We start from the raw sequence: 20,244 nt of genomic DNA on the forward strand, positions 1-20,244 counted from the left end.
TCAAAATTAAAAAATTAAAAAAAATTGTTCTAGTTTTTAGTTAAATAATTTGATTATTTTATGATTTTATCTTTAATTTTCTTGTTTTTCAATTAAGTTTATTTTTTTTATTATATTGAAACGACGCTCCTCAATTCTTGTAAAATACCTATGTAATTTAAAAGCTAAATTGAGATTTTAAACTTGTAAATAAAAAATTAAATTAAATCAAATGCATTTAAGTAACAATAAACCAGAGTTAGTAAAACAAAAAATGAGACCGAAATAAACACTCTGATTTGAATCGGTTTTTAAATTTTATTTTGTGTTCATTATGAGATGAAAATCGATAATAGAAAGAGTGTTCACTAGAAGTTGAGGACTACTACGGGGCTTGATACTACGTGGGAACGTTGATCAGTCCACTTTACATAGCCGAAAACCACCGGCGGAGCTTCTTCACTAGTCTCTACACTCACACTCCACTGTTATTTTCATTTCATCTGAACTTGTTGCAGTTGCCTGATAATTTGATTCATCGTCTCCTACATTAGTCACCACCCTGGTGAAGTTCGTCACCTTGGGGAATCTCTCATCTTTGCTCGATATCGATATAAACGAAAAATAATTCAGTTCGTTTCTCTCTCGGTTGCAATCCCATCGGCTTCGTCTGAGAACCACTCTCATCTGTGCGTAGTTGTAGCCGAATCCGCAGAGGAAGTCGACATAGTCCTGGAATTCGATGTCGTAGATGAGTCCAGGGTCCATAGCTCTGTTCGGGGTAATGTGGCCCGCCCCGTAGTCTACTGGTGTGCCTGGGGTATTAAGAGGTTGATTCGTCAAAGATGTTCCGTTGTTGTTATATGCAGTTGTCATCATGGCTGATTGGATGGCTGCCGGGCTCCATTCAGGGTGAACAACTTTCAATAATGTGGCAACACCTGTGACATGGGGTGCCGCCATCGATGTGCCCGAGTATAGCGCGTAGTCTGTCACCAACTTATAGTTCCCTGTCTCCATGAAAACCCTGCTTGGTGCCACTACCGCCAATATATCAACTCCTGGAGCAATGATATCGGATTTTAAAACATTGGGTTGACGGGATTCGGTCCTCTCGACGAGAAATCGACAACTTCCGGTGCTGGTTTTATACCCAAGCTTGTAAACACGAGCATCATGCTACTTATATGTGCTTCACTCGCATTTGTTGCATACTCTTTTACCAATTTTCTTGAACTTGTAGGCAAAATCAAACTAGGTATGTTGTAATCTTCGGGATCTAAGTTGGATATGTCCGACATAACTATTCCTGCATAGGCATTTACTCTGTAAAGCTTCTCGATTTGACTGAAAACATCGTTCTTTCCATCGCTGTTATCACAGACGACTACTTTTCCGGTTATTTCTTTCGAACAACTTTTCCATAATACAATGGTGGGTTGCTAATGTAAATGCTCTCCGGGAAGTATGATGTTCCTTCGAAACAAACCCCGTTACCTAGAGTTACTTTGGCTGTGAAACTGCGATCGAGTGTACCGATCCCTACGGTCGTGATCCAGGGTGCTCCGTTGTAAGTTGAATTATAAGATTCGTCGCTACCGGCAGCACAAACAACGATAATCCCTTTCTGGACTGCTGAAAGAGAAGCGAGAGCAATGAAATCGTCGACACCATCTGCGGTTGCTTGGTCTATCCCAACTAGTACATCACTTGTTGCACTATCTCCGGAATCTGTTTCCCCTAAGACTTTATACATGGTAACATGTGCACGTGCTGCTACCCCGCTTGTCGTGCCTCATGCAAATCCAAACTGACTCACTCTGAGTATACAATTACCTGTAGTCATGGATGATGTGTGGGTTCCATGCCCCTCGAAATCTCTTGGTGAGTCATAGTCTAATTTGTCTGGGATATTTCCTACTGCAGCGCGGATTCCTTTGTTGAACGATCGAGCACCGATGAGATTGTTGTTGCAAGCTGAAGGGCTAAAGGCTGTGCCTTCCTCACACTTCCCCTTCCATCTTCGTGGTACCGGTGCCATTCCTCTGTCGCTAAAACTCTCACTCTCTGGCCAAATTACCGTATCGATAACACCTATGATCACACCTTCTCCATACGAGGCAGTCGTCCATAAGCCAAAGTTACGTTTTAGTCCGAGGAAGTTCGGGTAGTGCATCGTGAATAACTTGCCGAATGACTCCCGATATGTCGCAAGATGAGCTGGGATTCCTCGATTTCGAATAGCTAAGAGGATGTGAGCCTGGCACAGAAGCCTCGAATGACATGGTTGTAAGAGTAGAGCAACATTGCTTCATGATCAAAAGGGTTGGACAGTGATCGAATAATCGACCAGTGCCATAACTCGTCGGTCGAGAAGGAAAGAGGTTTACGAGAATAGTCCATCTGGACTATGTACATCTTGTGTTCTTTGGGTTCTGACATCACATCGTTGATCTCAGGCAAGGACAACAACAGAAGTAGCCATGACAGAACAAAGAGCGAGCGGCTGTAGAAACTCATGGTTATTGTCATTGATTCACATGGGACAAAGAACGGGGATCAGCGACATTTAAATTTGCTGATTTTTTAATGTCAAACCGTTAATTTTTAAGTATGTAATATCCCGTTAACTTTTACGTAGGGATATAAAATCGGGTAATCGTTCAGGTTTCAATCGGATCATATCAGATCGGGTAAAATCGAATATAGGTCAAGTCAGGTAAATTTGATGCTTCAACACAGATCATTTCAGGTCTAGGTCAAATCAGTTCGGGTCTTTTTTCAAGTTGATTTGACACCAGGTACAGTTCAGGTTACTTTCAGCTCGGATCGATGTCAATTCAGGTCCGAAGTAGTTAAAGATCAGGTTAATTAAGATTCAGATGGACTTTCGGTGGATCTTGTTCAGATCGGGTCACATCATTGGCAGATAAAATTCAGGTCGAATCTCTATCATATTGGATTGAGTTCAAATCGGGTCAATTTTTATTTTTGGATTAATTATTTTCGTCTTTCGCGAACGTTGAATTGCAATTTGTAATTGTATATGATTTAGAGTAAATTACTAAGAATATAAATAATCATGGATCAATTTTATGAAAAATAAAAAATTAAGAACTAAATTGAACAAATATGAAATTACAAGTAAAAATCTAAATAAATTAAACAACACACGTTGATGAGGGACCAAATTGAAATAATTTTAAAATGTGAGGTTGAAATTAATACAAAAAAGTACTAAAATATACCTATTTAAAAAGTTCTGTGCCAATTAAAAAAATATAAATAAGTAATAACTATGGGCCAATTTCATATGTAAATATAATTTTAAGGACTAAATTAAACAAATATGAAATTACAAATAAACATTTAAATAAATTAAACAACACAAAGGGATTAAATCAAAATAATTGTAAAATGTGAAGAAAATCTGTAAAATGAACTAAATTACATTCATTTTAAAAGTTGATAAAAAAATTGAAACAACTATAATATATATATATATATATATATAAACTATATAGTTTATATATGAACTATTGAACTATATACAAACTACATAGTTTATTAATATAAATTATATAGTTTATATAAAAAATTATATATGAATTATATATAAACTATACAACTTATATTTATATATTATGTATAATTATAAATAATATATACTATGTATAAAGTATATAGTTTATTAATATAAACTATATATGAACTATATAGTTTATATTTATATATATAAAATAAGGTTTAGGGTTAATTTATGGAATTATATATAAACTATATAGTTTATAGATAGTAGTACTGTATAAACTATATATAAACAATATATACTAACTTATTATATATGTAAATTATATATATTATATAGTTTACATTTGAACTATATATACTATATAGTTTACATATGAACTATATGTATAAACTATATATATAAAATATAGTTTACATGTTTACATATGAATTATATATATAAACTATATAATTTACGTATGAACTATATATATAGTTTATTAATGAACTATATAAATTATTTATATAGTATATACTACATATATAAACTATATTTACTATATAATTTACATATGAACTATATATATATATATATATATATAAATTATATAAACTATATAATATAGTTGATATTTATATACTATATAATATATATAGTTTACATTATTGCATATGAACTATATATATAGTTTATTAATGAACTATATAAACAATTTATATAGTATATAGTATATATATAAACTATAGTTGATATTTATATATTATATACTATATACTATATACTATATACTATATACTATATACTATATACTATATACTATATACTATATACTATATATACTATACAATATAGTTTACATATGAACTATATATAAAAACTATGTATATAAATTATATAAACTATAGTTTATACATAAACTATAAAATATAGTTGATATTTATATACTATATACAATATAATATAATTTATACTTATATAATTTATACTATATAAATTCAAAGTATATATTATATGTATGAATATTTTATAGTTGAATACATTAATTAATAAACTATTTATATAGTATATAGTACATATATAGTTTATATAACTATGTAGTTTATATATGAACTATATATAAAAACTATATTTATAAAGTATATGGTATATATAAACTATATATTATATAGTTTATTAGAATATATAACCTATATATTAATTTATTAATATAAACTATATATTAATTTATTAATATAAGCATATATATTAATTGAAAGAATTGGAAGATAAGGATAAAATTGAACAAATTTTAAATATGAAGCTTAAATTAATAAATTGCAACATTAAATTTGGACTAAATTGAACAAATTTAAAACTAGGGATAACGCTACAATGTCAAATGAAGTTAAAAAACACGCGGGTCAAAACCCAAACGAACATGTATAAAAGGCAAAAAATTTCCAATTTCAGCCATTTTCCTTTCTTTTCTCATTTTGTTATTTTTCTCTCTTTCTCTAACTCTCCGATTCTCTAAAAAAATTTCATTTTTTTTCATCCGTGTTCATCCCAAAAACCCTCATTTGATCTTCACAAACACCAAAACCCAAACCATTTTGTGTTTTTTTCGATCAAACACCCAAAAAATCAACCCTTATTCATTCATTTTCATCTCAAAAACCCTCATTTGATCTTCACAAACACCAAAACCCAAACTATTTAGTATTTTTTCGACCAAACACCCAAAAATTCAACCCTTGTTCATTCGTGTTCATCTCAGTTCTTCCCCAAACCATTATTTGATCTTCACAAACACCAAAACCTAAACCCATTTTTTTCATCAAACACCCAAAAATTAAACCCTTGTTCATTTGTGTTCTTCCCCAAACCCTTACAAACACCCAAAACTTAAAACCAACTTGTTTTTTTTTCAATCAAACACCAAACGCAAACACTAGTTCATCATTGTTCATCCCAAAACCCTTCTTTGATCCTTACAAACACTGAAAATCAAAACCCAAACTGTTTGTTTAGATCAAACCCACCACTGTTCATATTCTCTAACCCTAACCAGAGCCCAAACCCAAACCCAAACCCGAACCCGAACCCGGAACCAAACCCAAACCCAAACTTGAACCTGATTCCAAACTCGATCTCAAACCCAAACCCAAACCCAAACTCGAATCCAAACCCAAACCCGAACCCGTATCCAAACTATTCGAAACCTTTTATTATTTCTACGATTTCATGGATAGTTTGTCTTACGAGTTGAATTATCCATGTATTTTTCATTCATTTTTTTCTTTTTATTTTTCTTTTAATATTCAAATTAATATATTCTTTATTTGTTTTGTAGGAGAAAACCCAACAAATCATAATGAAGAAAATTCTGAAAGAGGTAAACTGCCCATTCATTTTTTTATATGCTTTATTTATATATATTTTTAAAATTTGTATACTAACCTGGTTTTTTTTGCAAGGTTATGTAAATGATCTACTGTCAGAAACATTTGATATCAATAAATCATCTAAGAGGAAGGCTAAATGTTCAACCAAGTTCGGGAGAAGAACTTCTCTTGTTTGGGAGCATTACACCTTCATCAAATCTGCTGATGGTTATGTTTATGTTGAGTGTAAGTATTGCAAAAATAAAAGGTATAAAGTTGATTCTTATATTGGTACATCTAACCCTAGAAGACATACTGAGAAATGTCAATATTATAAAGAATATATTGCTGAAAATCTTGCTTTGGTAAGTTCTTTTGATCAAAACAAATACTGTGAATTGTTTGTTGAAGCTATTCTGTGTCATGGTTATGCATATAGTATTGTTGAGCATGAAAAACTTAGGGATTTGCATCGTTACCTTAATTGTTTTATTAAGGATATATCTAGGTATATTGTTACTAAGTATTGTATGTTGTTGCATGAAAAACATAAAAAATTGCTACTTGATTTAATGCATTATGTTTCAAGTCGTGTTTGTTTTACATGTGATGGTTGGTCTGCGTGGACTTCACGTTCTTATTTTGCTCTTACTGCTCATTATGTTGATAATAATTGGAAACTTCAGTCTAAAATACTTAATTTTCGTCGTTTTCCTCCTCCTCATGATGGTGAGTCAATCTTTAAGTTTGATAAAAAGATGATATATGAGTGGGGTCTTGAAAAAAAAGCATTTACCATTACACTTGATAATGCTTCTACAAATGATAAAATGGTCAGAAAACTGAAAGATGATTTGAATGTCATTTCTCCTCTTCCCTACAATGGTAAGTACTTCCATATAAGGTGTGTTGCTGACATTTTGAACTTGATAGTTCAACAAGTTTGAAGGTAATTGATTCTTTTGTTATTAAATTGTTTGAGATTGTTAAGTTTATTGATTCTTCTGACTCTCGGCTTTGTATATTTGAATTAGCTGTTAAAGACTATGATTATTCTTTCACTGGTAAGTTAGTGTTGGATGTTCATACTCGATGAAATTCTACTTACTTGATGATTCATAGGGCACATGAGGCTAGATTAGCAATTAACTTGTTTGTTAATAGGGAAAAAGGAGTTGGATTTCATTACTGATCATGAGTGGGAAATTGTTCAAACAATCTGTGATTTTCTTGAGCCTTTTTATGAAATTATTACTATGTTATCTGGTTCTAAGCATCCCACTTCTAACTTGTATTTGGCTAACTTTTTTGCAGTTGAAAAATTATTGTGTGATGCTCATAATGATCCATGTGAATGTATTTCTGCAATGGCAGGACCCATGCTTGAACTATATGAGAAATATTGGTATGATCACTCAATGATTTTGTCTTTTGCTATTTTACTTGATCCTCGATATAAATTACAACTTCTGAAAGAGTTGTACAATGTTCTTTATGTTGAGGATAGGGTTCAACGGAGGGTAAGTCTTATTTATAATAAGTTTATTGAGTTATATGTATTTTATTAAAAAAATGCACCTTGTGGTTATTCCTCTTCTTCTTCTATCCAAAATAACACATCCTTAGGCAGAAGTGACTCAAGTTCCAATCGGCCTCGAACATTTAGAAAATCAGATCTATTTCAGGTTAGTTATTATAATTTTGAGTTGAAGTTTATCTTATTTATTTCCTATTTTCATTTACTAATTTTTGTCTTTTATTTTTCAAAATTTGGATGTCAATTTAGCTTCTTCAAGGAATGGATGATCTGATGTTGATTCTTACATCAGTTTTCCCCTTGTCCCTCATACTGGAGAATCTGACTTTGATATTTTGGAGTATTGGAAAAATCAAAGTATTTCATATCCGGTACTTTCTCGCATGGCGAGAGATATATTGGCTATTCCAATTACTTCAGTTGCAACTTAATCATCCTTTAGTATGGGGGTCGAATTTTGAAAAATTAAGAGCTAAACTCTTACCTTAAAATGTTGAGATTTTTGTAACAACTCGTAATTGGTTGTATGGTTTTGAATCGAAGGATAAGGATGAAGAATACCTTACTGTGGTTAATCAGTCTTCTATGTAAAGGTGTGCCAAATTGTTTTTTATGTTAATGTCTTTAATATTTAAAATTGTTTATTAATTATTTTAATTTTCCTTTTAATTTTTAAGGTGTCTAACGGTCAATGAAACCATTGGAATTGGAGATTATGCCTTGTTTCTTCCCTTCAAAGATAACTTAATATTTTATATTTGTTATGTTTATTTAATAAAAGTTTCAAATAGTTCATTAACAATTCTATTTTTTTTGTAGGGTGCCTTACAACAAGAAATAGTTGGTGCTTGATATTGCTTGCTTATGTTTGATATTGTTTACTTCTGTTTGATATTGTTTGATTCTGCTTGATATTTGTAAGGGTTTGGTAAAGTTGAAAATGTTTGGCACTGTTGGCCATCGAATTTCCTTTGGCATGACCATTGATTGTATGCTTTCTGAATGTAGGATGCTTGCTGAATTAATGCAATGATGATGGCTGAATTGATACATTGTTGCTTGTTGGTTGCTGCTGTCTGTTGCTCACTGATGCCTTTTAAATTATTGTTGTTGGTCTGACTTAAATCTATTTTTGTACCTTGTAAATTCCTATCTAAATAGTTACTCATATTAAATTATTTTGGTGGCATTTTGACTTTTAAAGCTAGAAAGTTGCCCATAATTAAACATGTTGGTAGCATTTAGGTATAAAGGCTCGATAATGAAATTTATAGTAGTAAAGTTAGGATTTTAGCTTTGTAAAACCTTAGCTATAAGATCTGAGAGCATTTATTTTAACATAAATTTATTTTGTTTAGTTGATTTTATTGTAATTTTAATGTATTGAAGTGTGATAAATTTATTTATTCATTTATAAATTTTTTGTTTTAGTATTTGTTATGTTATTCAAGTTTCAAATCTTTTATAAGTTCATCATTTTCATCTTATATATGTTTATTTTAAAATTTTAAGTTAAATTATACTTAAATTATTAATCAATTTTCACATTAAAAGTAAATTAGATTTATGAATATTTTAATTCAATTTATATAATCTAATAAAATCATGTTCAATAAGACAATAACTAAATTTAATTTAATGATTATAAATAAAATATATAAGAATTATAAATAATATAAAGAATTGGAATTAATATAAAAACCAAATTTATAATATACAAATTATAATTAATATAAAAACTAAATTTCAAAAAGTAATCATATTAATTTAATTATAATAAATTTATTATAAATTTAAAATAACATAATTATATTAATTGTAACTTATTACTTATAAGTCAGGTAAATATCAAGTCAGGTAAATATCTAGTCAATTCAATAACAAGTCGGATCATTTATAAGTTGAGTCAATTACAGGTCAGGTTGAAAACAGGTTGGGTAATACAAGTTATTTGCCAAGTAAATATCGGGTTCGGGTTCATATCAGTCTGATGTAGTTTAGGTTCGGGTATCATATTTTTGGTTCAATTCGAGTTTATATGGTTCTCAGGTCGGGTTCATATCAATAATTTCGAAGTCCAACTCGGGTTCAGGTCGACACCAGTTCCGACTCGATTCAGTTTCGAATTGCTACAGTACATATCAAAAATAGTTTTGACTCGAGTCAGTTTCAGTTAATTTTACTGGTCGGGTCAACTTTTTACACCCATACTTTTACGGGTATCATTGCTTGGTCCATCAATTCTCATGGGGATAACCGCCAGTCGAATGTTATGATAAAGTCCCATTCCATTTTTCTCTCCTATAAGGTTTTGATGGGACTTAAATTTTATCCCATTTCATTTTTATTAAAAATTGAAAATATCAAAAAATTACAATGAAGGTTTATAAACATATCGTCTAAATTGTACTTAAGACATTTTCCTATAATCATTAACACAAGCTAGCCACTTAGATCACACAAGGACCAACGAAGGAAAATGTTAAAAATCTTAACCAAAAAGCTCGAACAAAATAAAAATACAAATAAATCTGATCGCATTAACAAATGAACCACAAAAGGGGATAAAGCTATTAAAAGACTAACGATAAATCATAAATTAGAGTCAAGTGGCGTGAGAAAACTATACACGAATGCAAAACACGTATCCAAATCAATCCGAGGGTCCAAAGCACAGAAGGTCAGTATGATAACAAATAAGTGCCATCTTGATCAGTCGTGACGATGTCAAATCCAACTCTGAGAAAAAAGATAAACAAAAATAACGGCCAAACTACAAAAAACTACCAAAAGAAAGAGATAAATGTGTCACAAAGGTAGAGATAAACGTGTCACGAAGATAAACTTATTCTTATTAAAAAACTGAAAAAACAACCGATGGTCGGCAACTAACATCAAAATTAGTGGCGCCGTCTGCTAAACAAAATTAAAAAAATGATTTGATTTAAAAAAATGTCACAAATTGTAAAGAAAAGAAGAAAATAAGAGGGAGAGAGAAACGGATAAGTTATTAACACTTATAATTCACACGCAAAAAGAATTTTCAATTATTGTGACACATTACGGGAATATATAACTTATTAAAAATTATAGATTAAAATGCCTTTAAATTACAATGTATTAGATTTAGATTTAGGCTTATTGAAGGGTTTTTAGAGAAAAAGGAAGTTGGATTTGGAAAAAGGGAAAGCCGATCTACATTTTACGGTAGTTTGGTATTTTCTGGCCACCACGGCGGAGGCTCATGGCTTCCGACTGGTGGACGGCCATCCCTCCGGTGGGATGTTGAAGAGAGAATCGAGAGAATTCTCTCGTTTAGAGAAAGAAGAAAGAAGAGAAAATGGAGAGAATGGACCTTAGAGGGTCGATTTTGGGTTTAAATACCCTCCCTCGCATGACGTCGTTTTGAGGGAGGGTATCTTTGTAATTTTAGCATGGGTAAGCTACATGCGAGGTCCTTCAAGCTTTGTAATCTTCTATTTTGGTCACGAAATAGGTTCCTGCGCATTTCAATTTTGGTTTCGTATTTTTTTATTTATGTTTTAGTCCTTACTATATTAATACATATATTTTAGGTAAAATTACATATTTAGTCCTTAAATATTAATTATTTATATTTATATCCGTGTTAAAAATTTAGGTTAAATTACATTGTTAGTACATTATTTTAGTATTATTTCGAATTATGATAATTAATTTTAATATTTTATGTTTTAATCATTAATTATAGTATATAATTAATTATTATTAGTATTTATACTTTAGGATTATTATCATACATGATTTATAATTTAATCTATGTGATTATAATATAATATTATAATAGATTTTTATTTAGTAATTATTTATATTAAGTTATTTGAAAATTTAAATTTAATGAACAAATTTATCATTTATTGCAAAGACACTAATTAATAAACACCAATACCAATTTTTGGGCATTATGGGAATGTTAATCCTTCCCCATACGTAACCGACTCATGAACTCATTTTTCTGGTAAGCAGACCCGAGTTGTATTATTTTAATATTATTCTTAAGAATTTTATTAGAATAATATAACATTTTGGTGACCAATCTAACCAAATTAAAAGATTGGTGGCGACTCTACAACTTAGTGTTTCATCCGATTCAAGGAAGATAAACGTCTCGACAGCTTGGCGACTCTGCTGGGGATTTTTTTTAAAAAAAAGAGTCCATCCATCAGTTTATTAATTATTTGTCTTTGCAATAAAATAATAAATTCATTTTAAGTTTGTTATAATTATTTTTATTATTTTACTAACTTTTGTTTTTTTATGTGTGTACAGATTTAATTTTGGGTATGTAGAATAGAATAATAGGGTGTACATTACTTTATTTCTTGTTATGCTTTTCCTCACCCATTGTGCACTGTATTCATGACATGAGCTAAAACCCCGTTCTTATCCTATTTAGTTCGAATGAGAAACTACTCCCTCATGTGGTTTTCACCTCCGTATGGGATAGGGGCCATTCTTTGAGCTCACACCTTTTGTTCCTCGTGTGGTTTTCACCTCCGTATGGACATAAGGAAGTGTGTTCCTTCGAATTGAACTTAATCCGAAAGTCTTTAATGGACCAAGATTGTGGGCTTGACAGTCCAAGGGGACACTAACAAAGGACAATTCATTGACCCTTTTTACTTTGGAACCAAAACTCAACATATAATAAAGCCTAGAACTGGAGTCTAGGTGGAACCTAACCCAAATGAGTCTTGAAAGGTTAGCACACAAGGAAAAACATGTTGAGTCTTTTATTTATTTAGTATTATTTTATTTTTTGAATAAATGCATGCAAACTAGAAATCATGTGGTGATGTTATTTTTCCAAACAAAACATGGAACTAGAAAGCATGAGGTTAGGATATATATATATATATATATATATATATATATATATAGATATGATATTTCCTTTTCATTAATTGGTACTAACCAGTTTTCTTATCTTTATTTATTCTGAAGATGCATATAATAATTGTCATGCTTGCATTTGCATAACCATGGTATGATCAAGGGTGTTGATTCAATAGTGATTATCAAAATCAAAAGTTTTCATTATAGACAAAGGGTTTCATGATCAAGTGAACTATGGAGCAGCCAAAGAAGGGTATCTTGAGGAAGCTCTTAAAATGATGGAGGGATATGAACATAAAAATCCTGGTAGATTGGTACCAAAAGAATTTTATGGTAAGAGCATCAATAAAAACAATCATAAGGGAGAGAATTTTTATGAAGCTAAAGCCCGTTTTTGGAGGAACGAACAAGAAATTGAGCATAGAGGTTGAAGCTGTGCTTAATGGTTTTTGAAAAGTCAGTCAAACCTTCAAGGATGTCCCTAGAAGAATGGATAACATAGATCATTAAATTGAAAAATGATGATGAGCATTGGAAAAATAATGAAGAAATACATAAAGATCAAGCGAAGAAATTCTCCAATGATTTTCAAATTGCTGAGGAAATATACAATGCAATCATCACCAATTTGGAAAAATGTCAAGCTGAAAACAAGATATTGAAAAAGGTTATAGTCAATATGGAAACTTCATATCTGATTCATCAAAGTGAGATTGATGCTGAATTAAAAGCCACTAGAGCCAAGAATCAAACATTGATGAAGATGGTAGATGATTATGGAAATTTAGCACAAGAACTTATTGAACATAAAGGTTCTATGATGAAGGAAAATGAGCAATATTGTCTACAACTTCAGAAGGTGGCAAGTAAGATTCAAGAAAAAAGAAGGTGACATGAAGAAAGTTACGACCCAAGCAAGCAAGGTGGCCCACAAGCTGGTGGACTTAGCTGGTTTTACAAGGGAGCTGAAGTAGAATGACAACTCAATTCTGGAGCATAAATGGAAATTAACTTGGCTTTTTAAGGATATATATAAATTAGGAGAGAAAGTTATCCCTATATGTAATTATCTTTTGGATGTACTAAAAAACCTTTTTTGTGTTCAATCGAAGCTGTCTTAAGATGACCACTCTTGAATTACACCCTTTCATACATGCATTTACAGTTACATTTGTATTTACATTCATGTTCTGCATAGCATGATAACATGTGACATTGGAGTAATCAGTGAAAGATTTTGGAATCAGGAGTTCTGAAAATCAGGGGCAGATCTTTAACAAGATTGAAAACAATGAATGTAATATTAGCTCGAGTTGGAAAGATTGAGAAAATCCAAGAACATCTTGTAGAGACTCAACAAGAAATGTTTGAAGAAACAAGAATGTTCCAAGCTGAATCTAGGGAATAAATGTCTAAGATGATAAGTATGATGATTACTATATTGTATGGGGAGAAGATGTTAGAAGGGCATATTGAGCATGAAAAGATGAAAGCCTTGGGAAAACGTATTGATCTTAATGATACAATTACTAATATTATGACAAATGACCAAGAACCTGTTGTGGAACTCAGAAATCCAACTCAGCTTCAAAGATTGGAAAATATGACAGAAGACATGGAAATTAATATTGGTTCAAAGAAAAGAAACATGGAACAATTCCCATTGAAAAAGGCTAAAAAAGGCAAGAAGGAAAAGAGGATGACACATCTCATTCCCATTCCAATTTCATATTCAGAATTGTTACCTTTTCTCTTTGAAAGTGGTATTGTGACACCCATTCCTCCTAGTACTTATTTGCATCCAAATTAGAAAAATGTTAAGAATCCATGCAATTATCATTCTGGAGATTTTGGTCACTCTACAAAAAATTGCATAATTCTGAAACTAAAAGTCCAAGACCTTATGGTAAAGGGTTGTTATGTTTCAAAGATGAGAAACCTAAGCTCATAAGAAACTCAAAGATGGTTGAGAAAGAGAAATCCTTAAATCACCATTTATCCCATGATGTTAGTCAAGAATCAAACATTCAAAGCAAACATTTTAATTATCAGTCATAAGGTCCTCAGAAAAGAAATAGTAAGGAGACAGTGATTTCAAGGGAATTTCTACCATGTTTTCCTTCAGTCTCATGCAACAATTTATACTCCGAGTTATACAAAGCTCAACTTATTACCCCATGTCTGGCTAAACCTTTGATATATCCTTACCCAAGATGGTATAATAAAAAAGTCTTTTGTGAGTATCATGCTGGAATCCGAGGACACTCCATCGAAAATTACAGTAACTTAAAATGACGAGTTCAAGATTTTTTGACTCATGGAATTATAAAGCAGATGTTAACAATCAATCTATTTTGATTATACATTTGGGAATCAACCCCAAAAATGAAGTTAATAATGTCAAAACAAATGGAGGACAAGGCAAAGCTAAGGAAGATGAAGCAGGTATGGACAATTTAATCCTCGATAATTCTTTTATGGGTGAAACAAAAAGGATAAATGAAAAAGCAAAAGGAAAAGTAATTCAAGATTGTCCAACATGGTTAAAAAGGAATAGAGTAAGTACAACCCTGAAAATACCTCATACACCTATATCAGATTTTCTGAAATCAAGGGAAGTAGGGGGAAATTTAAAGAGTATAGTGAATACTACTCCAATCACAGCTGCAAGGAGCGTCCAGAACTAGGATACAATTATCGTCCCCAAAGAAATTTGTTCTGAAACTCAAACTGAGCCCAATTTTTAGTTAGAAAAGATGATGATATGATTTGACAAAGAGATAACTCAGGAAAAAGAAGAGATTTATGTATCTAAAAGCTCATCCAAAGAAGCTACCCAAGAAATGATCAAGAAATGGGGGGTAAATAGGGACAAAGATCCTGGTTTGATTATACACCCAACATCTAAGGAATAATGGGGCAGTGGAAGTTGTTATCTATCCACCACTATTGTACCTTTCATTTTGTAGCATCTTGTTTGAATATGTTTTTGTTCATTTCTCTTCCTTTTTTATAAATAAAGTTGTGTTACTTGTAAAGTTATGAGCATTGAATCAATTTTGTAATCTTGCACTTCTTTGAGTATCACTAGATTAAAAACTCTTTACAATTAGAGTTATACATCTTTGACAAAGTATCAAGATTGAAAACAGATAAAAAGGACCCTGACATTACCTCAGATGAAATGCATCTCAAACACTACCCTCACACAAATATGAGAGAGCCTTCTCCAGTGTAAGGAATTAGACAAAAGACTTGGTATTTACATAAAGAATTGTACAACGTGGGGCATCTTTAGGGTAATAAAAGACTAGATTATTTTTCTATTGATGAGGTTCGATGATGAAACTTTTACAAATCTAGTCTAAGGTAGTTGCTTGGGAATTGAAATTTGGTAATAAAATTTTTTGAATTCTACCAAACACGTAGATTATAACAGGTCCTCCTTAAAAAGTAAGAGTCATATACATAATAAAGTTGTCCCTCTATAGCAATTGGTTAAAAGCCCTGGCTTTATGGATAAGTTTCAATTAGCCCAATGAAAGTTAATTTCAATAAAGTTGAATTCAACTAGCCAAATGGCAAAAGGTTACAAAAGAAGAAGTTGTTATAAGAGAGTTAAATAATACATGTTATAGTCAATTTCACACACGTGCACATAGAAATTTCATTGCTAGACCGATGTTTTCACACTGCTTTGGATAGAATCAAAGATTTCAGAGAATTGAAATGAAGGTATTCTAGAAGGTCTAGTAACCGTTATACTAGATTGTGTCATTTTGTACGCATCCTGTTAAAGATACCAAGTCAAGAAAGCGATGCATGTGACAATGTTCACAAAAGAGTAAGAGAGGAGTGACATCTTCAAATAAGATGAAACCATAGAAAATAGGGAGCCAACATGAAACTAACCTATCAATCTTGATGCTTGTCAAAGAACTATAACTCTTAAATAGTAAAAGTTGTTGATTCTTTTGATATTCTTTGAATTCATGCTTATGATTTGATTCTATTGTGAACCTTTAAGGTGCCATATTTAAAAAATTCTTTCATTCTTTGATAAGAAAGGAGGAAGAACATTTTTAAATAGGATGGTTTCAAATGAGAAATGATCTTGAATCAGGTTGATGCCTATTCTACCCCTATTTGAGAAAAAGAATAAGCAAGGCTAGAATGATGAAGTATTTCACATTCTTGAAAGCAAGTGGCTCGAGAGATCAGAAAGTCTAGAGAATGGGACTTATAACATTCCTTTATGACAATCTGCCAAGAAGAAGATAATTACCTCATTCAGAAGAGGCACATATCTCGAAAAGTTTTGTTAGAAGAATTGGACACTTCTTAAGCTGTGACAACATGAAGAAAATCCCTCAATTTGCTTAAAAACATTGTTGCTTAGTAACACTGGAATGAGAGCATTCAAAATTAAGAGATTTGGCATTAATAGAGCCATAAGTACCCATAATGGGGCATTATCTAAGTTGGACCTCGTAAAGAGCATGAGATCCAAATTAAACAGACTTTGAAAGAAAACCTTACAACTTATCATGTTAGGACATTTTGAATATTCATATCAGTGTCAAATAAAGCTGGGGCATGCTAAAAGCCCATCTTAGTCAGAAATTCATGTGGGGCATTTTGAAGGCAAATATTGGGGCAAGCTGAAAGCCCTTATCAGGGAAGAATCATGAATTTGAGCAAATATTTCCAATGAAACAGAAGGGTATAAAGAATGAAAATGGTGAAACAATGACAATATAGTTGACCATACATCACTGTTCTGTCCACCATGTGATTACATTATCCCCCCATGAGTCACAGGAAAGGATGAATGTGTTGTCAAATGTTCCTTGATATGATCTCACTTGTATTCTTACTGGAATATCATTGTGACATCATACAAAAAGTTTCAAACATTATGCAAAGAGTTCCCTAGTTCAAAATCTAGGTAGGAGTCACAGGAAATGATGAATATGTTGTCCAATGTTTTACGAACCAATGATTATGGTACTGAACCAATGTTACAATCATATGAAATTTGTCTTTTTCAATTCCAAGGTCAGAAATGAGAAATGATGAAGATTTCTTTACACGAAAGAATGTTGGAACTTTAATAACAAGAAACTAGTGGAGCCAACTAAGATTGAACGATAGGTTGTTGTTAAACATCTTGATATGATATAGTTTGAATAACCTTGTTCGAGATTTGATTAGATATGGAGATATGAAAGGAAATAGGATAAATCCTTCTTGTGGAGTATTTCAATAGTCAAATCAGAATAGACGTGGTTGATATCCTGATTAATCTCTATTGAGTATAGTACATTTACATCTACATGCCGCAAAGATGATAGATTCTCTTTTCAAAGACAGAAAGCTTTATCAGATTTCTACACAAGTTCAAGAAAAGACTCCGCTGTTGTTATCAAGAACAAAGTAGGGCAACAAAGTCATAATTTTGAGTTTGGCAAGAGTCCCAGAAATAAAATAGTTCTTCTTAGACTTTAATATAAATTAAGATAAAGAAGCCACAAGATACAAGTTGACCAGATGGTTCCTCAGAAATGCAAGTTTGATAACTTAAGTTGTTATACTATTTGAAGATAGCCTTGAAAAAGAAGAAGATTAAACTTTGGATTCAGATGAAGATTGATACATTCATACATTCATAAGAACATCATTTGCATAAAAGGTCATGCATTTCATTGATACATTTGATTGCATTTGAATAAATACATTTTTTCACATGAAGATGCAGTAACAAAATACCTTATGAGTATAAGGTAGAATTCAGATCTCAAATAGAAGAATCATGTTTGGAGAATCAATCATTTGAAGAATAGATGGATGCAATCCGCAATGGAAGCATTACTTTTAGGGCATGCCCAATCAACAAGTTTCTCATTTAATCTTTTATTGAAAATGAAATTTTTGAAAAGTAAGAAGTTTCTTACCCAGTAAAATATTTCCCACAAATTTGTAAAGCCTCTGGGAAATTTGTAAAGCCTCTAGGGAATTTGTAAAGCCTCCGGATAATTTGTAAAGCCTCCGGGTAATTTTTAAAGCCTCCGGGTAATTTGTAAAGGCTCCGGGTAATTTGTAAAGCCTCCGGGTAATTTGTAACGCCTCCGGGTTATTTGTAAAACCTTCGGGTAATTTGTAAATCCTTTGGGTCATCTGTCAATCTCTTGAGCAAGATAATTCTCAGCAAAGTATGAAACCTTCACGGAAGAGTAGTGAAGCAATCCAATTTCGAGTATGATATTCATGGAAGAGTAGTTAAACAGATTCTGTTCAAGTCATGCAAATTCAGTCTTCACAGAAGAGTAGTGAAGCAAAGCATTTGCAAGTAAAATTCAGCCTTCACAAAAGAGTAGTAAAGTAGGAGCAGGACCAAGATCAAAGTTTGTTCTCCACGGAAGAGTAGTGGAACGGATTTTTCAACAAAGTATGAAGTCTCACGGAGGAGTAGTGAAGTATTCCAGTCTCGAATCCAACCTTCACGGAAGAGTAGTGAAGCAATCCAATTTTGAGTCTGATCTTCACGGAAGAGTAGTGAAACAGATTCTGTTCAAGTCATGCAAATTCAGCCTTCACAAAAGAGTAGTGAAGCAAATCATTTGCAAATCATCCTCAGCCTTCACAAAAGAGTAGTGAAGCAGGAGCACGATCAGATCAAAGTTCGATTTCCACGAAAGAGTAGTGGACTGAATTTCTCAAAGCATGGAGTTCACTCGACGAAAACTTCTTTTCTTTTTATCTTTGTTTTATTCTTGTTTACACAAAAATAAGCAAAGAGGGGCAGTTGTAGACAATAGTTTTCGTCTGAGTGACATTTTTTATATTTATTATATATATATAATAATATTATTATATTATTATTATTATTTATAAAGCCCGAAGGCCCGATTACAACCCAACTCGGGCTAGGACCAGACTTAGTTTACAAAAGGAAAGTCGATCTATATTTTAGGGTAGTTTGGTATTTTCCGACTACCATAAGTGGTGGCCGGCGACGGAGGCTCATGGATGTCGGCTGATGGCCGGCCATCCCTCCGGTGGGATGTTGAAGAGAGAAGCGAGAGAATTCTCTTGTTTAGAGAAAGAAAAAAGAAGAGAAAATGGAGAGAATGGCCTTTAGAGGGCCAGTTTTGGGTTTAAATACCCTCCGCACGACGTCGTTTTGAGGGAGAAGGGTATCTTTGTAATTTTACCATGGGTAAACTACACGCGAGGTCTTTCAAGCTTTGTAATCTTCTATTTTGGTCACGAAACAGGTTCCTGTGCATTTCAATTTTGGTTTTGCATTTTATTTATTTATGTTTTAGTCCTTACTATATTAATACATATATTTTAGAGAGAATAACATATTTAGTCCTTAAATATTAATTATTTATATTTATATCTCGTATTAATAATTTAGGTTAAATTACATTGTTAGTGCATTATTTTAGTATTATTTCGAATTATGATAATTAATTTTAATATTTTGTGCTTTAATCATTAATTATTAGTATATAATTAATTATTATTAGTATTTATACTTTAGGATTATTATCATACATGATTTATAATTTATTATATGTGATTATAATATAATATTATAATATATTTTTTATTTAGTAATTATTTATATTAAGTTATTTGAAAATTTAAATTTAAAGAACAAATTTATCATTTATTGCAAAGACACTAATTAATAAATACCGATACCAATTTTTGGGCGTTATGGGGTGCTAATCATTCCCCATACATAACCGACTCTCGAACTCATTTTTCTGGTAAGCAAACCCGAGTTGTATTATTTTAATATTATTATTAGGAATTTTATTAGAATAATATAATATTTTGGTGATCAATCTCACCAAATTAAAAGATTGGTGGCGATTCTACAACTTAGTGTTTCATCTGATTCAAGGAAGATAAACACTCACTTTTTCGAGACTAGTTACACCCCTTGAGGTCTACTATTTGCACTC

At 31.7% G+C, this 20,244-nt stretch overlaps 1 pseudogene; it reads right to left on the minus strand.

Moving 5' to 3' along the window:
- Positions 1 to 347: 347 nt before the first annotated feature.
- On the minus strand, positions 348 to 2,511 carry LOC120218564 (annotated as a pseudogene).
- Positions 2,512 to 20,244: the final 17,733 nt, after the last annotated feature.

This window comes from Hibiscus syriacus, unplaced genomic scaffold (genome assembly GCF_006381635.1).
Source record: "Hibiscus syriacus cultivar Baekdansim isolate YM2019G1 unplaced genomic scaffold, ASM638163v2 tig00000003_pilon, whole genome shotgun sequence".
NCBI lineage: Eukaryota > Viridiplantae > Streptophyta > Magnoliopsida > Malvales > Malvaceae > Hibiscus > Hibiscus syriacus.